Genomic DNA, 18,614 nt, shown 5'->3' with positions numbered 1-18,614 from the left:
GGACCCAGAATGATGTGAAATTGTGCTTCGTGCAACATAATTCTGGGTGCCATTTAAGAACCATAAGTGCTAATGACTCCATTCCTTTTTGTGGTTGTGGGGGCTGTTGATTGGAGTACACTAAAACAACCCTGATCTCTCTAGGACATTCAGAAGCCAAGTTATAAGCCCACAAAGGTGTAACTGGACTACTTCTTTAAAGTGACACCAGGCCCGGTGACCTTTGGGACATGGTTTGACCCCCTATAGGAAAGTGCTATCATCATGAAACGTTCAGATCACTTACAACTCAATAGATTCTACCTTCCTGTAACGTTTCTGCCTGATTGGACCTTGTTTTCACACAAATGAACCCAGAATGATGTGAAATTTTGCTTCGTGCAACATAATTCTGGGTGCCATTTACAAACCATAAGTGCTAATGACTCCATTCCTTTTTGTGGTTGTAGGGGCTGTTGATTGGAGTACATTAAAACAAACCTGACCTCTCCAGGACATTCAGAAGCCAAGTTATAAGCCCACAAATGTGTAACTGGACTACTACTTTAAATTGACACCAGATCCGGTGACATTTGGGACATGGTTTGACCCCCTTAGGAAAGTGCTATCATCATGAAACGTTCAGATCACTTACATTTTAATAGATTCTACCTTCCTGTAATGTTTCAGCCTGATTGGACCTTGTTTTCACACAAATGGACCCAGAATGATGTGAAATTGTGCTTCGTGCAACATAATTCTGGGTGCCATTTACAAACCATAAGTGCTAATGACTCCATTCCTTTTTGTGGTTGTAGGGGCTGTTGATTGGAGTACATTAAAACAAACCTGATCTCTCTAGGACATTCAGAAGCCAAGTTATAAGCCCACAAATGTGTAACTGGACTACTTCTTTAGACACCAGATCCGGTGACCTTTGGGACATGGTTTGACCCCCTTAGGGAAGTGCTATCATCATGAAACCTTCAGATCACTTACATTTTAATAGATTCTACCTTCCTGTAATGTTTCAGCCTGATTGGACCTTGTTTTCACACAAATGGACCCAGAATGATGTGAAATTGTGCTTTGTGCAACATAATTCTGGGTGCCATTTACAAACCTTAAGTGCTAATGACTCCATTCCTTTTTGTGGTTGTAGGGGCTGTTGATTGGAGTACACTAAAACAAACCTGACCGCTCTAGGACATTCAGAAGCCAAGTTATAAGCCCACAAATGTGTAACTGGACTATTTCTTTAAAGTGACACCAGATCCGGTGACCTTTGCGACATGGTTTGACCCCCTTATGAAAGTGCTATCATCATGAAACGTTCAGATCACTTACAACTCAATAGATTCTACCTTCCTGTAACGTTTCTGCCTGATTGGACCTTGTTTTCACACAAATGAACCCAGAATGATGTGAAATTGTGCTTCGTGCAACATAATTCTGTGTGCCATTTACAAACCATAAGTGCTAATGACTCCATTCCTTTTTGTGGTTGTAGGGGCTGTTGATTGGAGTACATTAAAACAAACCTGATCTCTCTAGGACATTCAGAAGCCAAGTTATAAGCCTACAAAGATGTAACTGGACTACTTCTTTAAAGTGACACCAGGCCCGGTGACCTTTGGGACATGGTTTTACCCCCTATAGGAAAGTGCTATCATCATGAAACGTTCAGATCACTTACAACTCAATAGATTCTACCTTCCTGTAACGTTTCTGCCTGATTGGACCTTGTTTTCACACAAATGAACCCAGAATGATGTGAAATTTTGCTTCGTGCAACATAATTCTGGGTGCCATTTACAAACCATAAGTGCTAATGACTCCATTCCTTTTTGTGGTTGTAGGGGCTGTTGATTGGAGTACATTAAAACAAACCTGACCTCTCCAGGACATTCAGAAGCCAAGTTATAAGCCCACAAATGTGTAACTGGACTACTACTTTAAATTGACACCAGATCCGGTGACATTTGGGACATGGTTTGACCCCCTTAGGAAAGTGCGATCATCATGAAACGTTCAGATCACTTACAACTCAAAAGATTCTACCTTCCTGTATTGTTTCAGCCTGATTGGACCTTGTTTTCACACAAATGAACCCAGAATGATGTGAAATTGTGCTTCGTGCAACATAATTCTTGGTGCCATTTAAAAACCATAAGTGCTAATGTCTCCATTCCTTTTTGTGGTTGTAGGGGCTGTTGATTGGAGTACACTAAAGCAAACCTGATCGCTCTAGGACATTCAGAAGCCAAGTTATAAGCCCACAAATGTGTAACTGGACTACTTCTTTAAATTGACACAAGATCCGGTGACCTTTGGGACATGGTTTGACCCCCTTAGGAAAGTGCTATCATCATGAATCGTTCAGATCACTTACAACTCAATAGATTCTACCTTTCTGTAACGTTTCAGCCTGATTGGACCTTGTTTTCACACAAATGAACCCAGAATCATGTGAAATTGTGCTTCGTGCAACATAATTCTGGGTGCCATTTAAAAACCATAAGTGCTAATGTCTCCATTCCTTTTTGTGGTTGTAGGGGCTGTTGATTGGAGTATACTAAAACAAACCTGATCTCTCTAGGACATTCAGAAGCCAAGTTATAAGCCCACAAATGTGTAACTGGACTACTTCTTTAGACACCAGATCCGGTGACCTTTGGGACATGGTTTGACCCCCTTAGGGAAGTGCTATCATCATGAAACCTTCAGATCACTTACATTTTAATAGATTCTACCTTCCTGTAATGTTTCAACCTGATTGGACCTTGTTTTCACACAAATGGACCCAGAATGATGTGAAATTGTGCTTCGTGCAACATAATTCTGGGTGCCATTTACAAACCATAAGTGCTAATGACTCCATTCCTTTTTGTGGTTGTAGGGGCTGTTGATTGGAGTACACTAAAACAAACCTGACCGCTCTAGGACATTCAGAAGCCAAGTTATAAGCCCACAAATGTGTAACTGGACTAATTCTTTAAAGTGACACCAGATCCGGTGACCTTTGCGACATGGTTTGACCCCCTTAGGAAAGTGCTATCATCATGAAACGTTCAGATCACTTACAACTCAATAGATTCTACCTTCCTGTAACGTTTCTGCCTGATTGGACCTTGTTTTCACACAAATGAACCCAGAATGATGTGAAATTGTGCTTCGTGCAACATAATTCTGTGTGCCATTTACAAACCATAAGTGCTAATGACTCCATTCCTTTTTGTGGTTGTAGGGGCTGTTGATTGGAGTACATTAAAACAAACCTGATCTCTCTAGGACATTCAGAAGCCAAGTTATAAACCTACAAAGATGTAACTGGACTACTTCTTTAAAGTGACACCAGGCCCGGTGACCTTTGGGACATGGTTTTACCCCCTATAGGAATGTGCGATCATCTTGAAACGTTCAGATCACTTACAACTCAATAGATTCTACCTTCCTGTAACGTTTCAGCCTGATTGGACCTTGTTTTCACACAAATGGACCCAGAATGATGTGAAATTGTGCTTCGTGCAACATAATTCTGGGTGCCATTTAAGAACCATAAGTGCTAATGACTCCATTCCTTTTTGTGGTTGTGGGGGCTGTTTATTGGAGTACACTAAAACAACCCTGATCTCTCTAGGACATTCAGAAGCCAAGTTATAAGCCCACAAAGGTGTAACTGGACTACTTCTTTAAAGTGACACCAGGCCCGGTGACCTTTGGGACATGGTTTGACCCCCTATAGGAAAGTGCTATCATCATGAAACGTTCAGATCACTTACAACTCAATAGATTCTACCTTCCTGTAACGTTTCTGCCTGATTGGACCTTGTTTTCACACAAATGAACCCAGAATGATGTGAAATTTTGCTTCGTGCAACATAATTCTGGGTGCCATTTACAAACCATAAGTGCTAATGACTCCATTCCTTTTTGTGGTTGTAGGGGCTGTTGATTGGAGTACATTAAAACAAACCTGACCTCTCCAGGACATTCAGAAGCCAAGTTATAAGCCCACAAATGTGTAACTGGACTACTACTTTAAAATGACACCAGATCCGGTGACATTTGGGACATGGTTTGACCCCCTTAGGAAAGTGCTATCATCATGAAACGTTCAGATCACTTACAACTCAATAGATTCTACCTTTCTGTAACGTTTCAGCCTGATTGGACCTTGTTTTCACACAAATGAACCCAGAATGATGTGAAATTGTGCTTCGTGCAACATAATTCTGGGTGCCATTTAAAAACCATAAGTGCTAATGACTCCATTCCTTTTTGTGGTTGTAGGGGCTGTTGATTGGAGTATACTAAAACAAACCTGATCTCTCTAGGACATTCAGAAGCCAAGTTATAAGCCCACAAATGTGTAACTGGACTACTTCTTTAGACACCAGATCCGGTGACCTTTGGGACATGGTTTGACCCCCTTAGGGAAGTGCTATCATCATGAAACCTTCAGATCACTTACATTTTAATAGATTCTACCTTCCTGTAATGTTTCAGCCTGATTGGACCTTGTTTTCACACAAATGGACCCAGAATGATGTGAAATTGTGCTTCGTGCAACATAATTCTGGGTGCCATTTACAAACCATAAGTGCTAATGACTCCATTCCTTTTTGTGGTTGTAGGGGCTGTTGATTGGAGTACACTAAAACAAACCTGACCGCTCTAGGACATTCAGAAGCCAAGTTATAAGCCCACAAATGTGTAACTGGACTAATTCTTTAAAGTGACACCAGATCCGGTGACCTTTGCGACATGGTTTGACCCCCTTAGGAAAGTGCTATCATCATGAAACGTTCAGATCACTTACAACTCAATAGATTCTACCTTCCTGTAACGTTTCTGCCTGATTGGACCTTGTTTTCACACAAATGAACCCAGAATGATGTGAAATTGTGCTTCGTGCAACATAATTCTGTGTGCCATTTACAAACCATAAGTGCTAATGACTCCATTCCTTTTTGTGGTTGTAGGGGCTGTTGATTGGAGTACATTAAAACAAACCTGATCTCTCTAGGACATTCAGAAGCCAAGTTATAAGCCTACAAAGATGTAACTGGACTACTTCTTTAAAGTGACACCAGGCCCGGTGACCTTTGGGACATGGTTTTACCCCCTATAGGAATGTGCGATCATCTTGAAACGTTCAGATCACTTACAACTCAATAGATTCTACCTTCCTGTAACGTTTCAGCCTGATTGGACCTTGTTTTCACACAAATGGACCCAGAATGATGTGAAATTGTGCTTCGTGCAACATAATTCTGGGTGCCATTTACAAACCATAAGTGCTAATGACTCCATTCCTTTTTGTGGTTGTGGGGGCTGTTGATTGGAGTACACTAAAACAACCCTGATCTCTCTAGGACATTCAGAAGCCAAGTTATAAGCCCACAAAGGTGTAACTGGACTACTTCTTTAAAGTGACACCAGGCCCGGTGACCTTTGGGACATGGTTTGACCCCCTATAGGAAAGTGCTATCATCATGAAACGTTCAGATCACTTACAACTCAATAGATTCTACCTTCCTGTAACGTTTCTGCCTGATTGGACCTCTTTTTCACACAAATGAACCCAGAATGATGTGAAAATTTGCTTCGTGCAGCATAATTCTGGGTGCCATTTACAAACCATAAGTGCTAATGACTCCATTCCTTTTTGTGGTTGTAGGGGCTGTTGATTGGAGTACATTAAAACAAACCTGACCTCTCCAGGACATTCAGAAGCCAAGTTATAAGCCCACAAATGTGTAACTGGACTACTACTTTAAATTGACACCAGATCCGGTGACATTTGGGACATGGTTTGACCCCCTTAGGAAAGTGCTATCATCATGAAACGTTCAGATCACTTACAACTCAATAGATTCTACCTTTCTGTAACGTTTCAGCCTGATTGGACCTTGTTTTCACACAAATGAACCCAGAATGATGTGAAATTGTGCTTCGTGCAACATAATTCTGGGTGCCATTTAAAAACCACAAGTGCTAATGACTCCATTCCTTTTTGTGGTTGTAGGGGCTGTTGATTGGAGTATACTAAAACAAACCTGATCTCTCTAGGACATTCAGAAGCCAAGTTATAAGCCCACAAATGTGTAACTGGACTACTTCTTTAGACACCAGATCCGGTGACCTTTGGGACATGGTTTGACCCCCTTAGGGAAGTGCTATCATCATGAAACCTTCAGATCATTTACATTTTAATAGATTCTACCTTCCTGTAATGTTTCAGCCTGATTGGACCTTGTTTTCACACAAATGGACCCAGAATGATGTGAAATTGTGCTTTGTGCAACATAATTCTGGGTGCCATTTACAAACCATAAGTGCTAATGACTCCATTCCTTTTTGTGGTTGTAGGGGCTGTTGATTGGAGTACACTAAAACAAACCTGACCGCTCTAGGACATTCAGAAGCCAAGTTATAAGCCCACAAATGTGTAACTGGACTAATTCTTTAAAGTGACACCAGATCCGGTGACCTTTGCGACATGGTTTGACCCCCTTAGGAAAGTGCTATCATCATGAAACGTTCAGATCACTTACAACTCAATAGATTCTACCTTCCTGTAACGTTTCTGCCTGATTGGACCTTGTTTTCACACAAATGAACCCAGAATGATGTGAAATTGTGCTTCGTGCAACATAATTCTGTGTGCCATTTACAAATCATAAGTGCTAATGACTCCATTCCTTTTTGTGGTTGTAGGGGCTGTTGATTGGAGTACATTAAAACAAACCTGATCTCTCTAGGACATTCAGAAGCCAAGTTATAAGCCTACAAAGATGTAACTGGACTACTTCTTTAAAGTGACACCAGGCCCGGTGACCTTTGGGACATGGTTTTACCCCCTATAGGAATGTGCGATCATCTTGAAACGTTCAGATCACTTACAACTCAATAGATTCTACCTTCCTGTAACGTTTCAGCCTGATTGGACCTTGTTTTCACACAAATGGACCCAGAATGATGTGAAATTGTGCTTCGTGCAACATAATTCTGGGTGCCATTTACAAACCATAAGTGCTAATGACTCCATTCCTTTTTGTGGTTGTAGGGGCTGTTGATTGGAGTACATTAAAACAAACCTGACCTCTCCAGGACATTCAGAAGCCAAGTTATAAGCCCACAAATGTGTAACTGGACTACTACTTTAAATTGACACCAGATCCGGTGACATTTGGGACATGGTTTGACCCCCTTAGGAAAGTGCGATCATCATGAAACGTTCAGATCACTTACAACTCAAAAGATTCTACCTTCCTGTATTGTTTCAGCCTGATTGGACCTTGTTTTCACACAAATGAACCCAGAATGATGTGAAATTGTGCTTCGTGCAACATAATTCTTGGTGCCATTTAAAAACCATAAGTGCTAATGTCTCCATTCCTTTTTGTGGTTGTAGGGGCTGTTGATTGGAGTACACTAAAGCAAACCTGATCGCTCTAGGACATTCAGAAGCCAAGTTATAAGCCCACAAATGTGTAACTGGACTACTTCTTTAAATTGACACAAGATCCGGTGACCTTTGGGACATGGTTTGACCCCCTTAGGAAAGTGCTATCATCATGAATCGTTCAGATCACTTACAACTCAATAGATTCTACCTTTCTGTAACGTTTCAGCCTGATTGGACCTTGTTTTCACACAAATGAACCCAGAATCATGTGAAATTGTGCTTCGTGCAACATAATTCTGGGTGCCATTTAAAAACCATAAGTGCTAATGTCTCCATTCCTTTTTGTGGTTGTAGGGGCTGTTGATTGGAGTATACTAAAACAAACCTGATCTCTCTAGGACATTCAGAAGCCAAGTTATAAGCCCACAAATGTGTAACTGGACTACTTCTTTAGACACCAGATCCGGTGACCTTTGGGACATGGTTTGACCCCCTTAGGGAAGTGCTATCATCATGAAACCTTCAGATCACTTACATTTTAATAGATTCTACCTTCCTGTAATGTTTCAGCCTGATTGGACCTTGTTTTCACACAAATGGACCCAGAATGATGTGAAATTGTGCTTCGTGCAACATAATTCTGGGTGCCATTTACAAACCATAAGTGCTAATGACTCCATTCCTTTTTGTGGTTGTAGGGGCTGTTGATTGGAGTACACTAAAACAAACCTGACCGCTCTAGGACATTCAGAAGCCAAGTTATAAGCCCACAAATGTGTAACTGGACTAATTCTTTAAAGTGACACCAGATCCGGTGACCTTTGCGACATGGTTTGACCCCCTTAGGAAAGTGCTATCATCATGAAACGTTCAGATCACTTACAACTCAATAGATTCTACCTTCCTGTAACGTTTCTGCCTGATTGGACCTTGTTTTCACACAAATGAACCCAGAATGATGTGAAATTGTGCTTCGTGCAACATAATTCTGGGTGCCATTTAAGAACCATAAGTGCTAATGACTCCATTCCTTTTTGTGGTTGTGGGGGCTGTTGATTGGAGTACACTAAAACAACCCTGATCTCTCTAGGACATTCAGAAGCCAAGTTATAAGCCCACAAAGGTGTAACTGGACTACTTCTTTAAAGTGACACCAGGCCCGGTGACCTTTGGGACATGGTTTGACCCCCTATAGGAAAGTGCTATCATCATGAAACGTTCAGATCACTTACAACTCAATAGATTCTACCTTCCTGTAACGTTTCTGCCTGATTGGACCTTGTTTTCACACAAATGAACCCAGAATGATGTGAAATTTTGCTTCGTGCAACATAATTCTGGGTGCCATTTACAAACCATAAGTGCTAATGACTCCATTCCTTTTTGTGGTTGTAGGGGCTGTTGATTGGAGTACATTAAAACAAACCTGACCTCTCCAGGACATTCAGAAGCCAAGTTATAAGCCCACAAATGTGTAACTGGACTACTACTTTAAAATGACACCAGATCCGGTGACATTTGGGACATGGTTTGACCCCCTTAGGAAAGTGCTATCATCATGAAACGTTCAGATCACTTACAACTCAATAGATTCTACCTTTCTGTAACGTTTCAGCCTGATTGGACCTTGTTTTCACACAAATGAACCCAGAATGATGTGAAATTGTGCTTCGTGCAACATAATTCTGGGTGCCATTTAAAAACCATAAGTGCTAATGACTCCATTCCTTTTTGTGGTTGTAGGGGCTGTTGATTGGAGTATACTAAAACAAACCTGATCTCTCTAGGACATTCAGAAGCCAAGTTATAAGCCCACAAATGTGTAACTGGACTACTTCTTTAGACACCAGATCCGGTGACCTTTGGGACATGGTTTGACCCCCTTAGGGAAGTGCTATCATCATGAAACCTTCAGATCACTTACATTTTAATAGATTCTACCTTCCTGTAATGTTTCAGCCTGATTGGACCTTGTTTTCACACAAATGGACCCAGAATGATGTGAAATTGTGCTTCGTGCAACATAATTCTGGGTGCCATTTACAAACCATAAGTGCTAATGACTCCATTCCTTTTTGTGGTTGTAGGGGCTGTTGATTGGAGTACACTAAAACAAACCTGACCGCTCTAGGACATTCAGAAGCCAAGTTATAAGCCCACAAATGTGTAACTGGACTAATTCTTTAAAGTGACACCAGATCCGGTGACCTTTGCGACATGGTTTGACCCCCTTAGGAAAGTGCTATCATCATGAAACGTTCAGATCACTTACAACTCAATAGATTCTACCTTCCTGTAACGTTTCTGCCTGATTGGACCTTGTTTTCACACAAATGAACCCAGAATGATGTGAAATTGTGCTTCGTGCAACATAATTCTGTGTGCCATTTACAAACCATAAGTGCTAATGACTCCATTCCTTTTTGTGGTTGTAGGGGCTGTTGATTGGAGTACATTAAAACAAACCTGATCTCTCTAGGACATTCAGAAGCCAAGTTATAAGCCTACAAAGATGTAACTGGACTACTTCTTTAAAGTGACACCAGGCCCGGTGACCTTTGGGACATGGTTTTACCCCCTATAGGAATGTGCGATCATCTTGAAACGTTCAGATCACTTACAACTCAATAGATTCTACCTTCCTGTAACGTTTCAGCCTGATTGGACCTTGTTTTCACACAAATGGACCCAGAATGATGTGAAATTGTGCTTCGTGCAACATAATTCTGGGTGCCATTTAAGAACCATAAGTGCTAATGACTCCATTCCTTTTTGTGGTTGTGGGGGCTGTTGATTGGAGTACACTAAAACAACCCTGATCTCTCTAGGACATTCAGAAGCCAAGTTATAAGCCCACAAAGGTGTAACTGGACTACTTCTTTAAAGTGACACCAGGCCCGGTGACCTTTGGGACATGGTTTGACCCCCTATAGGAAAGTGCTATCATCATGAAACGTTCAGATCACTTACAACTCAATAGATTCTACCTTCCTGTAACGTTTCTGCCTGATTGGACCTCTTTTTCACACAAATGAACCCAGAATGATGTGAAAATTTGCTTCGTGCAACATAATTCTGGGTGCCATTTACAAACCATAAGTGCTAATGACTCCATTCCTTTTTGTGGTTGTAGGGGCTGTTGATTGGAGTACATTAAAACAAACCTGACCTCTCCAGGACATTCAGAAGCCAAGTTATAAGCCCACAAATGTGTAACTGGACTACTACTTTAAATTGACACCAGATCCGGTGACATTTGGGACATGGTTTGACCCCCTTAGGAAAGTGCTATCATCATGAAACGTTCAGATCACTTACAACTCAATAGATTCTACCTTTCTGTAACGTTTCAGCCTGATTGGACCTTGTTTTCACACAAATGAACCCAGAATGATGTGAAATTGTGCTTCGTGCAACATAATTCTGGGTGCCATTTAAAAACCATAAGTGCTAATGACTCCATTCCTTTTTGTGGTTGTAGGGGCTGTTGATTGGAGTATACTAAAACAAACCTGATCTCTCTAGGACATTCAGAAGCCAAGTTATAAGCCCACAAATGTGTAACTGGACTACTTCTTTAGACACCAGATCCGGTGACCTTTGGGACATGGTTTGACCCCCTTAGGGAAGTGCTATCATCATGAAACCTTCAGATCATTTACATTTTAATAGATTCTACCTTCCTGTAATGTTTCAGCCTGATTGGACCTTGTTTTCACACAAATGGACCCAGAATGATGTGAAATTGTGCTTTGTGCAACATAATTCTGGGTGCCATTTACAAACCATAAGTGCTAATGACTCCATTCCTTTTTGTGGTTGTAGGGGCTGTTGATTGGAGTACACTAAAACAAACCTGACCGCTCTAGGACATTCAGAAGCCAAGTTATAAGCCCACAAATGTGTAACTGGACTAATTCTTTAAAGTGACACCAGATCCGGTGACCTTTGCGACATGGTTTGACCCCCTTAGGAAAGTGCTATCATCATGAAACGTTCAGATCACTTACAACTCAATAGATTCTACCTTCCTGTAACGTTTCTGCCTGATTGGACCTTGTTTTCACACAAATGAACCCAGAATGATGTGAAATTGTGCTTCGTGCAACATAATTCTGTGTGCCATTTACAAACCATAAGTGCTAATGACTCCATTCCTTTTTGTGGTTGTAGGGGCTGTTGATTGGAGTACATTAAAACAAACCTGATCTCTCTAGGACATTCAGAAGCCAAGTTATAAGCCTACAAAGATGTAACTGGACTACTTCTTTAAAGTGACACCAGGCCCGGTGACCTTTGGGACATGGTTTTACCCCCTATAGGAATGTGCGATCATCTTGAAACGTTCAGATCACTTACAACTCAATAGATTCTACCTTCCTGTAACGTTTCAGCCTGATTGGACCTTGTTTTCACACAAATGGACCCAGAATGATGTGAAATTGTGCTTCGTGCAACATAATTCTGGGTGCCATTTAAGAACCATAAGTGCTAATGACTCCATTCCTTTTTGTGGTTGTGGGGGCTGTTGATTGGAGTACACTAAAACAAACCTGATCTCTCTAGGACATTCAGAAGCCAAGTTATAAGCCCACAAAGGTGTAACTGGACTACTTCTTTAAAGTGACACCAGATCCGGTGACCTTTGGGACATGGTTTGACCCCCTATAGGAAAGTGCTATCATCATGAAACGTTCAGATCACTTACAACTCAATAGATTATACCTTCCTGTAACGTTTCTGCCTGATTGGACCTTGTTTTCACACAAATGAACCCAGAATGATGTGAAATTTTGCTTCGTGCAACATAATTCTGGGTGCCATTTACAAACCATAAGTGCTAATGACTCCATTCCTTTTTGTGGTTGTAGGGGCTGTTGATTGGAGTACATTAAAACAAACCTGACCTCTCCAGGACATTCAGAAGCCAAGTTATAAGCCCACAAAGGTGTAACTGGACTACTTCTTTAAAGTGACACCAGGCCCGGTGACCTTTGGGACATGGTTTGACCCCCTATAGGAAAGTGCTATCATCATGAAACGTTCAGATCACTTACAACTCAATAGATTCTACCTTCCTGTAACGTTTCTGCCTGATTGGACCTTGTTTTCACACAAATGAACCCAGAATGATGTGAAATTTTGCTTCGTGCAACATAATTCTGGGTGCCATTTACAAACCATAAGTGCTAATGACTCCATTCCTTTTTGTGGTTGTAGGGGCTGTTGATTGGAGTACATTAAAACAAACCTGACCTCTCCAGGACATTCAGAAGCCAAGTTATAAGCCCACAAATGTGTAACTGGACTACTACTTTAAATTGACACCAGATCCGGTGACATTTGGGACATGGTTTGACCCCCTTAGGAAAGTGCTATCATCATGAAACGTTCAGATCACTTACAACTCAATAGATTCTACCTTTCTGTAACGTTTCAGCCTGATTGGACCTTGTTTTCACACAAATGAACCCAGAATGATGTGAAATTGTGCTTCGTGCAACATAATTCTGGGTGCCATTTAAAAACCATAAGTGCTAATGACTCCATTCCTTTTTGTGGTTGTAGGGGCTGTTGATTGGAGTATACTAAAACAAACCTGATCTCTCTAGGACATTCAGAAGCCAAGTTATAAGCCCACAAATGTGTAACTGGACTACTTCTTTAGACACCAGATCCGGTGACCTTTGGGACATGGTTTGACCCCCTTAGGGAAGTGCTATCATCATGAAACCTTCAGATCACTTACATTTTAATAGATTCTACCTTCCTGTAATGTTTCAGCCTGATTGGACCTTGTTTTCACACAAATGGACCCAGAATGATGTGAAATTGTGCTTCGTGCAACATAATTCTGGGTGCCATTTACAAACCATAAGTGCTAATGACTCCATTCCTTTTTGTGGTTGTAGGGGCTGTTGATTGGAGTACACTAAAACAAACCTGATCTCTCTAGGACATTCAGAAGCCAAGTTATAAGCCCACAAATGTGTAACTGGACTACTTCTTTAAATTGACACCAGATCCGGTGACCTTTGGGACATGGTTTGACCCCCTTAGGAAAGTGCTATCATCATGAAACGTTCAGATCACTTACAACAATAGATTCTACCTTCCTGTAACGTTTCAGCCTGATTGGACCTTGTTTTCACACAAATGAACCCAGAATGATGTGAAATTGTGCTTCGTGCAACATAATTCTGGGTGCCATTTAAAAACCATAAGTGCTAATGTCTCCATTCCTTTTTGTGGTTCTAGGGGCTGTTGATTGGAGTACACTAAAACAAACCTGATCTCTCTAGGACATTCAGAAGCCAAGTTATAAGCCCACACACAAAGATGTAACTGGACTACTTCTTTAAAGTGACACTTGGCCCGGTGACCTTTGGGACATGGTTTGACCCCCTATAGGAATGTGCGATCATCTTGAAACGTTCAGATCACTTACAACTCAATAGATTCTACCTTCTTGTAGCGTTTCAGCCGGATTGGACCTTGTTTTCACACAAATTGACCCAGAATCATGTGAAATTGTGCTTAGTGCAGCATAATTCTGGGTGCCATTTAAGAACCATAAGTGCTAATGACTCCATTCCTTTTTGTGGTTGTAGGGGCTGTTGATTGGAGTACACTAAAATAAACCTGATCTCTCTAGGACATTCAGAAGCCAAGTTATAAGCCCACAAATGTGTAACTGGACTACTTCTTTAAATTGACACCAGATCCGGTGACCTTTGGGACATGGTTTGACCCCCTTAGGAAAGCGCTATCATCATGAAACGTTCAGATCACTTACAACTCAATAGATTCTAGCTTCCAGTAACGTTTCAGCCTGATTGGACCTTGTTTTCACACAAATGGACCCAGAATGATGTGAAATTGTGCTTTGTGCAACATAATTCTGGGTGCCATTTAAAAACCATAAGTGCTAATGACTCCATTCCTTTTTGTGGTTGTAGGGGCTGTTGATTGGAGTACACTAAAATAAACGTGATCTCTCTAGGACATTCAGAAGCCAAGTTATAAGCCCACAAATGTGTAACTGGACTACTTCTTTAAATTGACACCAGGCCCGGTGACCTTTGGGACATGGTTTGACCCCCTTAGGAAAGTGCTATCATCATGAAACATTCAGATCACTTACAACTCAATAGATTCTACCTTCCTGTAACGTTTCAGCCTGATTGGACCTTGTTTTCACACAAATGAACCCAGAATGATGGGAAATTGTGGTTCGTGCAACATAACTCTGGCTGCCATTTACAAACCATAAGTGCTAATGACTCCATTCCTTTTTGAGGTTGTAGGGGCTGTTGATTGGAGTACACTAAAACAAACCTGACCTCTCTAGGACATTCAGAAGCCAAGTTATAAGCCCACAAAGGTGTAACTGGACAACTTCTTTAAAGGGACACCAGGCCCGGTGACCTTTGGGACATGGTTTTACCCCCTATAGGAATGTGCGATCATCTTGAAACCTTCAGATCACTTACAACTCAATAGATTCTACCTTCTTGTAGCGTTTCAGCCTGATTGGACCTTGTTTTCACACAAATGGACCCAGAATGAAGTGAAATTGTGCTTCGTGCAACATAATTCTGGGTGCCATTTACAAACCATAAGTGCTAATGACTCCATTCCTTTTTGTGGTTGTAGGGGCTGTTGATTGGAGTACATTAAAACAAACCTGATCTCTCTAGGACATTCAGAAGTCAAGTTATAAGCCCACAAATGTGTAACTGGACTACTACTTTAAATTGACACCAGATCCGGTGACCTTTGGGACATGGTTTGACCCCCTTAGGAAAGTGCTATCATCAGGAAACATTCAGATCACTTACAACTCAATAGATTCTACCTTCCTGTAACGTTTCAGCCTGATTGGACCTTGTTTTCACACAAATGAACCCAGAATGATGTGAAATTGTGCTTCGTGCAACATAATTCTGGGTGCCATTTACAAACCATAAGTGCTAATGACTCCATTCCTTTTTGTGGTTGTAGGGGCTGTTGATTGGAGAACACTAAAACAAACCTAACCTCTCTAGGACATTCAGAAGCCAAGTTATAAGCCCACAAAGGTGTAACTGGACTACTTCTTTAAAGTGACACCAGGCCCGGTGACCTTTGGGAAATGGTTTTACCCCCAATAGGAATGTGCGATCATCTTGAAACGTTCAGATCACTTACAACTCAATAGATTATACCTTCCTGTATTGTTTCAGCCTGATTGGACCTTGTTTTCACACAAATGAACCCAGAATGATGTGAAATTGTGCTTCGTGCAACATAATTCTGGGTGCCATTTACAAACCATAAGTGCTAATGACTCCATTCCTTTTTGTGGTTGTAGGGGCTGTTGATTGGAGTACATTAAAACAAACCTGATCTCTCTAGAGCCCTTTTCAGACAGACATTCTGGAACATTTGTGGAAAATTCAATCCGGTTTTTAACCGGAACTGTGTTTTCAGACACACCACTTTTGTACCGGAACTTGTCCTTTCGGCTGCGTTCAGACAGCAGGGAAAAGTTCCAGATGTCTGGGGGGAGGGGCTGGGGAGGCTGTACCCGGATATTGCGTAAACAAAGTGCGGCGGGCGTACATGCGTCATTTCCCCAAACAAAGCTATTCAGTCCAACATGGCCGGCGAAGAGCTAGAATTCCTCTCACTGATCGGACTTATGTTAAGCGTAATCCTGCGCACACGAAAACGCATTAGAGACCTGGATGATGAAGCTCAATTGGTAATAAAGGAATCACGGGAGCAGTGTGAAACGCTCCGTCGCGCGTGTAGGAGACGGTACCGTAGGAGGCGAGCTGCCATGGTTCGCCGCATGCTTCAGGAGACCGCGACCCGGCGTATATGGAAACATTCACGACCAAGTGGCGAAGTTTTCTGGTCAAACGCGTTGAAAAACTTTGGAGATGAGGAGCGGTATCAACATTTTCGAATGTCTCGCAGGACCTTCAACTACCTGTTAAGCTTGGTTAGGCCTGTTTTGGCACGGAAAACTACAAACAGGCGCAGGCCTTACGAACCTTCCCTCAGGCTAGCCGTTGTTATCTGGTGGTATGCCACACCGAGCGAATACAGAACCATAAGCTGCCTGTTTGGTGTTGGTATATCCACTGTCTGTGTTTTTTTGCGAGAGGTGACAAGTGCTCTGAAGGACCGTTTGCTAGAATGTTTCATTTCATTACCAAAGCTGGACCAGCTACAGGTCACAATGGATGGATTTGCTGCACGCGGCTACCCAATGTGTGGTGGAGCTATAGATGAAGCCACATTCCAATCATTGCTCCGAAGGACGATCCAGCTTCATATCACAACAGAAAAGGCTGGCATTCCATTGTTCTGCAGGCTGTTGTTGACCACCGTTTCTAGTAAGACTGGTTTTGTGAGAGCATGAATTTCTATGTTGTTGTCAAGAGCAAATTTACATTTTATGCATCCCTTTGTTGTTTGGGGCTGTTATGTTGCAGCACTAACGAAATGCTTTGTTCAGTTTCACAGATGTTTATGTTGGTTGGCCTGGTCGAACGCATGACGCCAGAGTACTCAGCAACTCTACCATCTTCATCAAAGCCGAACAACAAGATGGCTACCTGTTCCCCCGTGAGGTATGCCTTAACATCTAAATCTGCGCGCGCACACACACACACACACACACACACCCCTACACCTCTAATCTTGGTTTTCTGTCCTTCTAGATGTCCAGAGACATCAATGGTGTAGAGGTTCCCGTTCATCTGATTGGGGATGCGGCATATCCACTGAAGAAGTGGCTGATGAAGGGGTTCACACAACACCATCGTCTGACGCCTGAACAAAGCACCTTCAACTATCGTTTAAGCTCTGCTCGGATGGTTGTTGAAAATGCATTTGGGCGGCTTAAGGGCCGCTGGAAGTGTCTGGCCAAGCGTTGTGATGTGGACATTCACATTATGCCGGACATTGTGATTGCTTGTTGCATTCTTCACAATGTCTGCGAGATCAACAAAGACAATTACCTTGCTGAATGGAATACTGATGCCACTGAACTACCTGAACCTAATGCAGAAGCTGTGTATGCCCCTCCAGTTGGAGGGGCACAGCAAATTCGAGGGGCAATCATGTCAGTACTTTAACTGCATTTCAAATTGATTGTGCTTCTTGTCCAAAACTGCGTTGTACATTTTGGGACTGTAACTATGTCTGCTTCCCCTAATTAAAAAGAAAACTTTTAACAGTGTTAACCATTCTTCACATAGATGAGAATGTATTCATAGTTTCACCCAAAAAGGTTTTTATTTGCCAAGCAAAAAAAGTAAAATAGACACTGCAAACAGAGGTATAAGTTGTGTTGTGCAAAATCTGTCACTTCAAGTAAAAGACATTTAATTAAAATGTGCAAAACTTGTCCAAAAAAATTAAACTCAATACCCCCCCCCCCCCCCCCCCAATTTAATCGAGACTAAAGGTTTGCCATGAAAGGCTTGTATAAAAAAAACACAAAAAACAACTTATTTTAGTAGATTGTATAAATGGCAAAAGTTTAAATAAAGTGTAACAAATAAAAACTGAAAATTAATACTGAAATGAAACTGTCTACAGATGGAGAATGTGGGGTGCAGCAGTCTGCACTGATGGAGCTCTGCAGGTCAGAATGTTACATCAGCCAGTGAAGGTGGAGGGACAATGAACTACAAATTGTGGTAGTTTGGACCCGGCATCCATTCCTGCTGTGGCTGAGTCAACCTGTTAACAAGTTGACGCATCAAAGATGTTATATCCTGGAATGTAGCCACTTCTTGTCGCCTGACCGCTAAGTATTCACGCATATATTACTGTTCAAACTCCCTCTGCTCCTGCATTAATTCTCTGTCACGCTGATGGCTTCTCTCATCCATGCGTTCCAAAGCCTCGCTCCATTCTGTGTAGGAAGACTTGTCTCTCTTCCTCTTTCTTTGCCTTGGAGTGCTGGATGCCGCCTGCGATGGGGTGCTGCATGATGGCCCTATTGAAAAAGGCAGACATTAGTGTCACATATATGCTGTAGTGTTTCAATGTATTTTGTGCAGTGGGGTGATTATCTGAATATGGTGCACTACAGGTTTACCACAAAGACAAACATTTAAACTCAACTCAGATATAGTAACAAAATACATGTTCAAAATGGGACACGTAATGTATGTCCTCCATTTTTTGGTGAGTTTTCCAATAACTGTAACCCCCAATG

Source organism: Nothobranchius furzeri, chromosome 13, assembly GCF_043380555.1.
Source record: "Nothobranchius furzeri strain GRZ-AD chromosome 13, NfurGRZ-RIMD1, whole genome shotgun sequence".
Taxonomy (NCBI): Eukaryota; Metazoa; Chordata; class Actinopteri; order Cyprinodontiformes; family Nothobranchiidae; genus Nothobranchius; species Nothobranchius furzeri.
Note: the sequence above shows the minus strand (reverse complement) of the source record.